The sequence below is a fragment of the Drosophila albomicans genome, chromosome 3 (genome assembly GCF_009650485.2).
Source record: "Drosophila albomicans strain 15112-1751.03 chromosome 3, ASM965048v2, whole genome shotgun sequence".
NCBI classification, from domain to species: domain Eukaryota; kingdom Metazoa; phylum Arthropoda; class Insecta; order Diptera; family Drosophilidae; genus Drosophila; species Drosophila albomicans.
Genome location: NC_047629.2, coordinates 52333436 through 52344198, shown reverse-complemented (window position 1 = coordinate 52344198; position 10763 = coordinate 52333436). Strand labels below are relative to the sequence as shown.

General features: G+C 34.9%; 1 non-coding gene across 1 annotated transcript; it reads left to right on the top strand.

Annotated features, from left to right (window-relative positions):
* The first annotated feature begins 9277 nt into the window (after positions 1-9277).
* Positions 9278-9373, top strand: Trnai-uau (transfer RNA isoleucine (anticodon UAU)). Its single transcript has 2 exons — positions 9278-9315; positions 9338-9373. It is a non-coding gene; the product is annotated as a tRNA-Ile (tRNA).
* The last annotated feature ends 1390 nt before the right edge of the window (positions 9374-10763 follow it).

Sequence of the window (10763 nt, the reverse complement as noted above, 5' to 3'; positions counted from 1 at the left end):
ACATTTAATATTTTTCGATATGCTTATCACAAGATATGAATTTCTGAAAAGGAGTGTTCGCTTCAAGATAACTTAAGAAAACACAGTTCTGTCACTTTGATATTACTTTTTAAATTATTCTTTTTTTTTTGAAAATAAAATAAATATATAAGGCTTCATATGATATGAAATTACCCTTAAGTTTTATTATTTTTATTAATTTATAATTTAATAGTAGCCAATTATAGCTACATTTCAAAAATGACTTCATTTTTTTTATAAGAATATAAAATTGTATTTTGAGCAGTAATTCATTATCTCCATCAAAATTAAAATAATGAAACTATAAAGCAACTATAAAAAAGTTTGCCGCGTTTGCATACTATATTCATTAATGAAAGTGGTATTTGTTTCTACTAACGGTCTATTATATTGTTCAATAATAACTAATTTTCTTTATTACCTGATATTTTTAAATATAATGAAATTATTTATAGTTTCCCCTCAAGTTTTATAATTCTAAGTGTATTTTATGTTGTATTAATAAAGTTTTTAGCAAACTTCTTAAATCAAGATTTACACTCTTCTTTTCATTTTTCATACAAATCTCTATTTAAGATTATTTCAAACTTATCTTATCTTATTCTTAACTTATTTCAATATAGTTCTTTATTAGATCGAAAAGATCTTAAATCACGATATTTTCTCTCTGTGTTCTAATCTGCCCCACGTTGGGCGCCATTTGAGTGTGTGTATACATTTGATTTATTTAAAGGCAGAGTATTTGTGGTGCGGCTTTTAGCAGTTGACAGACATTTCCTACATGTTGCTATTTGCTGTTTGTTTGCTCATTGAGCGGCCTTTCCATTTTCCCACTCACTTTGTTTGTCGTTGCTGTTGTTGTCTGCGACTGTTGCTCATTAATCCCGATTCCGATTCCGATCCCGCCGCAAATGCTGCCCAGCTGCACCTACTTTTAACGCTTTTGTTTGGCTGGCTGCGAGCGACCGACATCGGGGCACACCTGAGAGGAAATGCGTAACGCTCACAATACCCTCTCTTCTTGCCCCTCTTCCATTGCCTTGCCTTCATTCGCTTTTTCCCGGCTGTTGCTGTAATTTCTACGAAATTAGCTGAGTAGTTTATTTTTTTTCGAGTCGAGTCGAGTTTGCAAACATTGAAGAAAGCGTTGGCACAGCTGTGCTGCTGAGATTTGTCCACGCCGGCGGTCATCAGCATCAACAACAGCAACACACATGCGGGTTAAGGGTCTGATGAGGTTCACTCTGGCCTCCTCAAGTGGCGCATTGTTCGCCCTATTGACAGCCATTCAAGTGGAATTCCCGCGCCCAGTTGCAGTTGCTGTGTCTTTTAATTGTGCCATAATTAATGTGGGAACTGATTGGGAAAATGTGCCGTTGATTGAGCCATTACACGCACCCGGAGTTTTTTTTTTTGTGTAGATCCAAACAAATAAAAGACAGCAGCCAAAAATACAGAGAGACACAGAGACTTTGGCCATGTTGAAATTGTCAGCACTTTTGAAGAGTTTTCGAGCACTTGAAATCTTTGACGACATGGAAATGAACCTTGTCCAAAATGAAACTCAAATTTGACAAAATATGATCCATACAATGGAAGCAAAAGAGTTAAAAGACACACTTGAGAAACAGTTTGAAGTATTTGATTGTTATGGATTCGAATGTCTTTTTACTTGTGTTTACTAAAATATTTCAAAAGGCTTGGAGCTTTGGATACCAATTGTTTACAATCACTTGAGGATTGCTTTAAGAGTGTCTTTTCAGCAGTTTTGAAATGAAAATGTAAATGTAAAGATTCCATTTCTAACATTTTGAAATAACCTATAACTCAATAATTTCGTTGTTTTCCAGAAATACTTTTCTTCAGATGACTGTATATAAAATTTCATGACATTTCGATAGGTAGTTCGTAATAATTCAATAGAAAATTTAGCTCGAGATGTGAGGTTCCTTTAAGGAGTGAGAAAAATCATTCCACAACATGCTACACAAAATATATATAAATATAAATAAAATATAAAATTGCATGACATTTCGATAGACAGTTAAGTGAAACTTAAGAAGTTAGGTTCTTTAAAGGCATAAGGAAAATCGTTCCAAAATATGCTATTAAATAGAGAGAGTATTCTCTCTGTATGTTATGTATTATAATCTATATTAGATTTAAATGCATATTTTGGAACGATTTTCCTTATGCCATATAAAGAACCTGACTTCTTATGATTCATTTAAAATGCGATACATTTTTTATAGAGAGGTTTGGAATGATTGCATTACTTTTAAAAGGATTATATTCATGAATTAAATTATATTTGGATAAATAAAAAGTGTTTTTCTTACTTAGTCCCTTAGTTACTTGATGTGTTAAAAATGTTTGCATACAAGTTGAAAGATTAAAGAATTATTTCCATTTTATGTTAATGAAAGTACATTTTAAATTAGTCTCCTCCTAGTGGATTCTAAAATAAAATAAATAATAATAAAAGTATATTATTTTCAAGTTAGAAAGCGATTTATTTTACATTTGCAATATTTCTGTGTTATGATTGTTATTTTAACTGTGATCATAATAATGAATTTGTAAAGAAAACAATTTATTTTACATAGAAATTAGACTGCAAAATTTCTGAACAAACATTATTAATGTTATTGCAAATGTGATCATAATAATAAATTTTCACATTCGAGCGTATTTAAATTAAACGTAAATTACAATTTAAATTGAAAAATTTCAATGCACAAAAGAATTAATTAATATTGCAAGGGAATTCCCCTATAGAATTGAGTTTGAATGAAGCTTATAATCGTATTTTTCGCAGAATTTCAAATCTTACTTGGCAGTCAGAATTGAAATCAAGTTTCTAAGGCACATGACCAAAACGAATTTTGAATTTATTTATTGACATTTAAAATGGAAAAATATATTTTTTGCATCGAAAATGAATTGAGTTAGTTTTATGTATGGATTACAATTAATCAGATATATGATTAATTATTGTAATTTTTTTTGCTTATTATTTTGTTGTTGTTGTTTTAGTGGCGTCTATAAAGCTCAAGCTTAATAATAATCACATGATCACGATGTTTGGCTCAAATCCTCAAAACATGAGCAACATGAGAGACTTGAGAGACAGCTGCTGTTGCTGTTGCTGGCGTGACAACTCAATTTGACGGGCGTGTCAAGTAGGCTTCATATATAAGTATGTATATATGTATGTGTAGTATATAGCATTAGAACCAGATGTGGCGACCCACCCAGGCTCCAATCCGTTAACAGGCTCGACTTGGACGCAGTCATTTGGCACATTAAATCCACGCGTCAACAGGCGACTCGAAAATGTTGTCATTGTTGTTGTTGCTGTTGTTGTTGTTGTTGGAGTTGTCGCTGCGCATAGTTTAGACCAGATAAATCTCAAGCTAAATGGCCAAAAGTCAAAATAAATTAAGCCCACATGCGGCAAAACACGGAGCCAAGCCAAAACAGCAAGAGGCAAGAGGCCAAAAGCTGCAAAACTGAAAACTCAAAAAGCCAAAAAGCAAAATCGAAGCCGATGACGGCGACGGCGACGGCGACAGTCACCAAAACAAACGTCACACCCTTTTGGCCAGGCATTTGACCCACCAGCAATAATAGCAACAACAGCAGCAGCAGCAGCAATAAACAGTAAAAAGTCTAACAACCAGGCCCAAAAATCAAATTCAAAATCGGCGTCCGCAAAACGACGCCCACATGCAGATGCCAAGCAAGGAGGCGACTGCGACGACTTCCAGTGCAAGACAATGGGCACGGCTGCAGTTTTGCCTTTGCAGATTTGTCACCAGCTTGTTTTGCCTACGTCGACGTCGACGTCGTCGCCGCCGTCGCCGTTTTGATTAAGTTGACGAAACGACGGCAAATTCAAATGTGGCGCACATAACAATTTTGGAGTCCAGCTGACAAACAAAACAGAATATCAGACGGGCACAAATCAGGCACTGGAATTGTAACTGGAACTGCAAGTGTGCAGTGTAGTGAGAAGGGGGAGGATGGGGGGTGTACAGGCTATTGGACAATCAGTCTTCATGTTACTTTTGCCCTCGAAATGTCAACGCCCTTTTGAACGGCTGCTGTTACTGTTGTTGTTGCTGCTGCACCCCAATTGGAATGCTGCTTTCCAGCTGGCGCTCTCTTTTGCGTTCTCTTACTCTCTTGTTCTTGAGAGAGCTTTCTTGTGCTTGCAGTGTGCTTACTTGCATGGGTATGTGTGTGTTCGCGTGTGTGTGACATACTTTTACTCCTGAACGCATTTAATTATTCGAATTGAGACATTTTAATGTGACACGGCATGTGTTTGTGTGTGTTTGTAGGTATGTAGGTGTGATATCGAAAAACTGTTTGTTTTGCATTTCGCATTTGCACGCGCCGCTTCGAACGATCGCCGTTCGCAAATTTTATGTTTACTGTTGCCAGCGACGCAACGTCAGCGTCTGTCGCCCAATTATTTTGTCCCGCCCCTCCCTCTCCTTCTCTGTGCACCTTTGGCGACGACGCCGGCGACGTTTGGCTGACATTTGAGTTCAAACACCTGCAATGCACTCATACTCGCACTCACACACACACACACACACACACACACATTCATGGCATTCAAGCAGTCACATTCGTATTCGTAGTCGCAACTCGCATTCGCACATGCGACGCTTTGCTTTGCTTTGCTGTTGATTTTTTATGCTGCTGCTGCGCTAATTTGACTAAAATTTTGTAATTTATAACCATTGCGGTTGTAGGTTATAAATTCAAGTTAATAGACTTTAATTGCTGCAGTCGCGTCACCTTCCAGGCCCACATGGAAGGCCTGACTTCGTTCGTTCGTTGGCAAATCCACAAGATCAACAACAAAATTCCCACAAAAACTGCCTCTGCCGCAGTCGCAGTCGCTGTCTCTGCCTCTGTCACTGCAATGGCTTAGCTGACCAAGCGACCGAGCGACCCAAACGCTGGCAAAATGAAAATGACGTGAACGCCAAGTTTGATCAGGTGCGCATACAAATCTTGCGGCAACTTTCAGTTAAACAAAACGACGTAAAGCAAGCAAAAGTTAATGAGAAAGTCAAATAAACGAAACAAATAACATGCAAAGTGTGCGTGCGTATGCTAGTGAGCGAGACAGCTGCATTGTGGGGGTGGGCAGCCAAAGCGAGAAAGAGCGACAGCAAAGCAAACAAGCTGCGCAGGCGTGCTATAAAGCTTTTTGCGTTTTATTTACAACAACAGGGTCACAACACTGCGAAGATGCTGTCAGCAAGTGCAATGTGTGCGAACGCGAGAGAGAGAGAGGGAGAGGAAGGTATGTAGTTAGTTGGGAGGCTGACCATGGGAGAAAAAGTCGCTGGAAGCGCAAATATTGCAAAGTTCAACAGCAAAAATCAACTGCAGCTGTGTCAATAATGAATCTTCACTTTGCTCATCATCATCAATATCAACGCCCAGATGTCCAGCTCGACTCTGACTTTAAGTGCCAGCTGAAACTGAAAGTGGCGCTACAAGTGCAGCGACGTCGACGTTGACGTCGACTGCAGCTGATAAGTTCAGACACACAGAAGAACAAAAACGAAAACGAAAGAAAAACAAAAGCAGCAATAAGAGCAGCAACAACAACAACAACTACTACTGTGAGCCAGACTCTATTAATCTGAATGCGATAGCGATAGTGCGAGGTCTGCGCTGCAATTGCAGTACTTTTTTTTTCTTCTTTTTTGGGTGGGCCTGTGCAAACAGTTATTTATACGACTGTAAAAGGGGGAGAGCTTATCAGTGATGCTCAGCGTGGGTTGGAGCATGTCTGACTGTAATTTAAAGCTGCATCTGCGTTTTTTATCTCAATTAATCTTTGGAGATGCGTTGATGCGATAGAAACTTCTCTTTGTTTTAAAGCTTTCATTGATCAAATTTAAAGATTTACTTAATTTAAGCAAATGATTCATTGAAAAAAATGCTAAATGTGATATTACGGGACGTGCGAAAATGAAAAATATTTGTATTTATATTTTGTAAATGTGCTAAAAATGGCTTATGGAAATGATGCATGAATATGTCATAATTCTATATAGTTAATATCATTTATAATTGTGTGTTTTCAAACTCAACCCTCAGTTACAAGTTGCATTATTATTATTACCTTTTATAAATCATCTACAATTAGCAGAAACACATCGTGAAAACGAGATTTTTTTTAATTTTATTGTTTATGAATAGATTATTTATTTTCTTTATTCATTGCGAACCTTGCATCTTCATCAGATTATATAATTCGTTTTTAATTGAAATTTTATGCAAGTTATTAAAACACTATCAAAAGGGAATTTTTTAATGGACTCATCGAATTAATTGTCTAACAATAAAATTGTAGAAAAAAGTATTGGCAGCATCTCAAGAAATATCTCAATTAAATCGAATTACTTCAAACTCGTTTCTGATGCGACCTAATGACCAGATTCTACACGAATCGCATTTTAGTATTTATTTTTTAATGCATATAAAGTAATGTAGTTTTTAAAGTCACACTTTATTTCCCAGAAACGCACTTTATCGTTATTTGATTTCATTGGCGCCAGTCGCCGACAACCTCCGCCATGAGCTCCTCCTAGGAAATAAGTTTAAATATATGTATGTATATAGTGGGGAAGCTTGTGCTCTGATATGCGACGCCGCTGATTGTTGGCTCTTCCAATTCCAATTTCGTGTAATACTCATAGTCAGAGTTACACAATTGAGACGATTCTATGAACGAGTAGTTTGATTATGTGGCACAAACTAACGCATAAAATTGTTTATTTTGATAACCCGGAATCATGTGGAATGAGTGAGAATGCATTGAAAATATTTGATTCTTTTCCTTACGATTTGTAAAGTCTTTTTGTAAAATTGGTATTCAAATTTTGCTGGTATTTTGCCAAAAAAAAATCATAAACTTAGTTGTTCAAAAATTTTCTTATGATCTTGTAAAAATGCTAGAAATCTGAACATAAATTAGAATTAGGATTTATATTTCAAAGGTTAACAAAAGCTTTCTTTTTTACACTTTCTTAACTTGAAATTTATAGATTATATTCCAAAAATAAGATATTTAAGATTAAAAATCTTTTTTTTTTATATTTCTTAGCTTGAAATTTATAGATTATATGCCAAAATTAAGAATTTTAAGATACTATATATAAGAATTAAACTTCATACTTCTATTTTTACACTTTCTTAATTTTAAAAATAAAGATTATATTCCAAAAATAAGATAAGATATATTATTTAAGATACTATTTATAAGAAATATACTTCATACATTTTTTTTTACTATTTCCCAACTTAAAATTTATGGATAATATTCCAAAAATAAGACTTCATACGTCTCTTTTACACTTTCCTAACTTTTAACTATTAGATTATAATCTAAAAATTAGATATTTAAGATACTTTGTGGTTATTTTATTTGACAGGGTATCATCTGCATTATACATTTATATTCTTTATTTGATTATATGGTTATGGAGTCCAAAAGGTCATAGCTTATTAAAGATCTTTTAAAAATTATTAGAAATCTTAATAAAAAAAAAGAATTAGGCTTTATACTTATTTTTCGTAAACTTTCTTAAGTTGAATTTTATAGATTATATTTCAAAAATAAGATATTTGTGGTTATTTTATTTGACAGGGTGTCATCTCTATTATATATTTGTTTTCTTTCTTTGATTATATGATTATAGAGTCATTGTTTATTCCAGATCTTTTAAAAATTATTAGAAATCTACTTATTTTTCATAAACTTTCCAAAAATAAGTTTTCATGCATATTTTTCACACTTCCCTAATTTGTAACTTTTAGATTATATTCCAAAAAGTAGATATTTAAGATAATATATGTCTTTCTTTGTGGTTTTTTTATTTGACAGGGTATCATCCTCACTATATATTTATTTTGTTTATTTGATTATGTGATTATAGAGTCGAAAAGGTCGTTGCTCATTTCAGATTTTCTCTCCGCTGTCGTAATTCGCGCGTCTTTACATAATTGACCATTAATTGTGACTTAGTGTTTATTTATTTTCTGAATGTCTCTCGCCGTCTGTCAGACTGTCTGTTGTCGCTTTTCATTCTCATAATGATTTAATTGCAACATGACATGACAAGGGATTTGCTTTGCTCGCTTCGCTAAGTTTTTCCATTGCGAAATCATTTTTCCAGCATTAAATTATTATTATTAATGTCATACAATGGTCATTTGTCACGGTTGTTGTTGTTGTTATTCTTATTATTGCAGTTGTGTGTTTCTAGCGGATTTGCCTTTTGTACTTTATGGCCATTGCATTGCATTTTATTTCTGTATTCAGTTAGAAACCGATTATGGCAATAACAGCAACAACAACAGTACAACAGTAAATATTGCAACGCTTTATGCCCAACGTAATTAGCGCAATTTGCATTTCCTGACTGACTTCGAGGTTGATTTCTCGGTAATCGCTCCGATTGCCTCCGCTCTCGTTGCCTCTGCTGCAGCTTGAGTTTTTCCCATTGTGTTTTTTTTTCGTTTTGCAATTCATTTGAAATCGAATTGTAACTATTTGAATTTGCTTTTATTATTTTGTTTTCGCTGCACTTGCCGTAGCAACAACTTTGCAATTTTAACGGGCTTTTCGTAATCGAACTTTGCTGCTGCACCTGTTCTCAACTCGAAACGAAAGTGAAAAGCATAAAATTAACATTGTTTACACTTTGAGGGGTTAGTGGGTCGGCTGCTTTGCTCAGTACTGTGTCCATTGAAAGTGAAAAACTGCTGCTACTAAACAAATTTCACTTTTCATTGCTTAATACATATTAATAATATTGATTATTACATATTATAGCGATTGTTTATTCACTAAGCAAACATCTATGACTCAATCTGAGTAGAAATTTGAACATATTTATTATTCAATTATGTAGATTTAATTTTACATAGAAACAAAACATTCTAATCAGATTTTTCTGCAGTCCAATGCTAACCAAATTACACAAACACAAAGGCAAACACAGAACACAAACACAGCCACGCATACATCGCCACGTACGCACATATGAGCTTGCCACAAGAAGAGGCTGTTTTTTTGCGAGCGAGAACGAGAGAAAGCGAGTCCGAGAGAGGGAGAATGCAAGAGAACGATTGGATGAGCGGCGAGCGAACTGTGCAAATATTCTTGTTCTGAGCGTCGGTCGGCTTTAGATGCGCATTTGGCAGCCCTCGAACAACAGCTCCAGTGGCGCAATTGGTTAGCGCACGGTACTTATAATCAGTACTCTGTGTATGAGCTATGCCGGGGTTGTGAGTTCGAGCCTCACCTGGAGCAAGTCGTTGTCGACTAATTTTTTTTTTGCATTTTTCACTTTTTTTAAATTATTAGCTAAGGTGGAACGTATTTTCAATGTGTTGCTGTGATTTTTAGCCAGCTTTAAGGGCCAATAAAGATATTTTTGTCGTGTAAATGTTTCTAGTGCCTGCAAAATGCGCGCTTGTTTGACCTTTGATTGGGAATGTTTTTGTGGGTTTCTTTTTGAAGTACACATAAGCTGCGGTAATTTTTTATTAAGTTCTATTTTTAGTTAGTTTAGTTGTTAGTTATTTGATTTACATATTTGGGTTTGTTACGTTTGTATTTGTATTTTAGTTACTTAACAATTTGTTGATTTTCAGCTTGAAATTTTTGTGGTTTTCTTTAAACCAATTTTTGTAGTTATATAAATTTGAAATTAATTTATTTTTTTCATAAGGATTTGTCAAGTAATTTATTTATATTTTTTTGTATATTCTTTTTCTTTGGTTATATCATTTTAATAATTACAACTTTGTTATGATCCCATACAAATTTGGCTTGTAAACTTTTAACTTTTTCTTTCTTTCTTTATATTGTTAGTTTTTTTCTTAATAAAGAAACACATTTCACATAAACTGTGCCAATTAGTTAATAAATTGATGAAATAATGTATCTAATTATTATTTGATTTGATTTTATTTAGATTTGAAATTGACTTTCTATAATTTTTATTTACTTCTTTGGAAAAGTTCGCCTCCGCTTTCTGTTCATAGCAATGTTTGTGTGGGTTTTTGTCTGCATAGACAAATTTGCTTATAAACATTTCACGGATCTGTCAAAAAAATTATTCAGCCAAAAACTGAAACTCAAACACAGTATAGGAAATGAACACAGATGGCCCCATCGGAGGGAGGAAGGAGGAAGGAGTGTGAGTGGTGGCAGCTGAGTGAAGCAGCTGAGTTTGAGGCTGAACATGCCACCCAAACAAATCGAGTGCCGAGTGCTTGTGGCAGAGTTTTTTTTTGTTTAAATCTCAACAATATCAACAGGGCCAAAAGAAGTGGCAACAACATGTTAATCATATGGCAATGGCAAAATACCAAAAACAAAGAAAAAACTATTCCTTGGAGAGCTGAAAGGTGCGTGTTTTGTTGCTGAAACCTAAAAAGCAGCAATTAATCAATAATAAAATCAAACAATATCCGCTGTGGGGCAAGTCAATTGAAAATTATGAAGAGCGAGGCAAGGTCTGGTGCCTCGAAAAAATCTAAACATTGAAACGCCAAACAGATGCGCGCCACAAGCGAAACAGAAGAAGAAGAAGCCGCAGAAGGTGTTGAAAATGAATGAGATGCCCCATCGTCATGTGGGCGTTTGTGGCATTGCATTTGTGGCAAATGTATTGTGGAGTCTCTCGACTCAATAA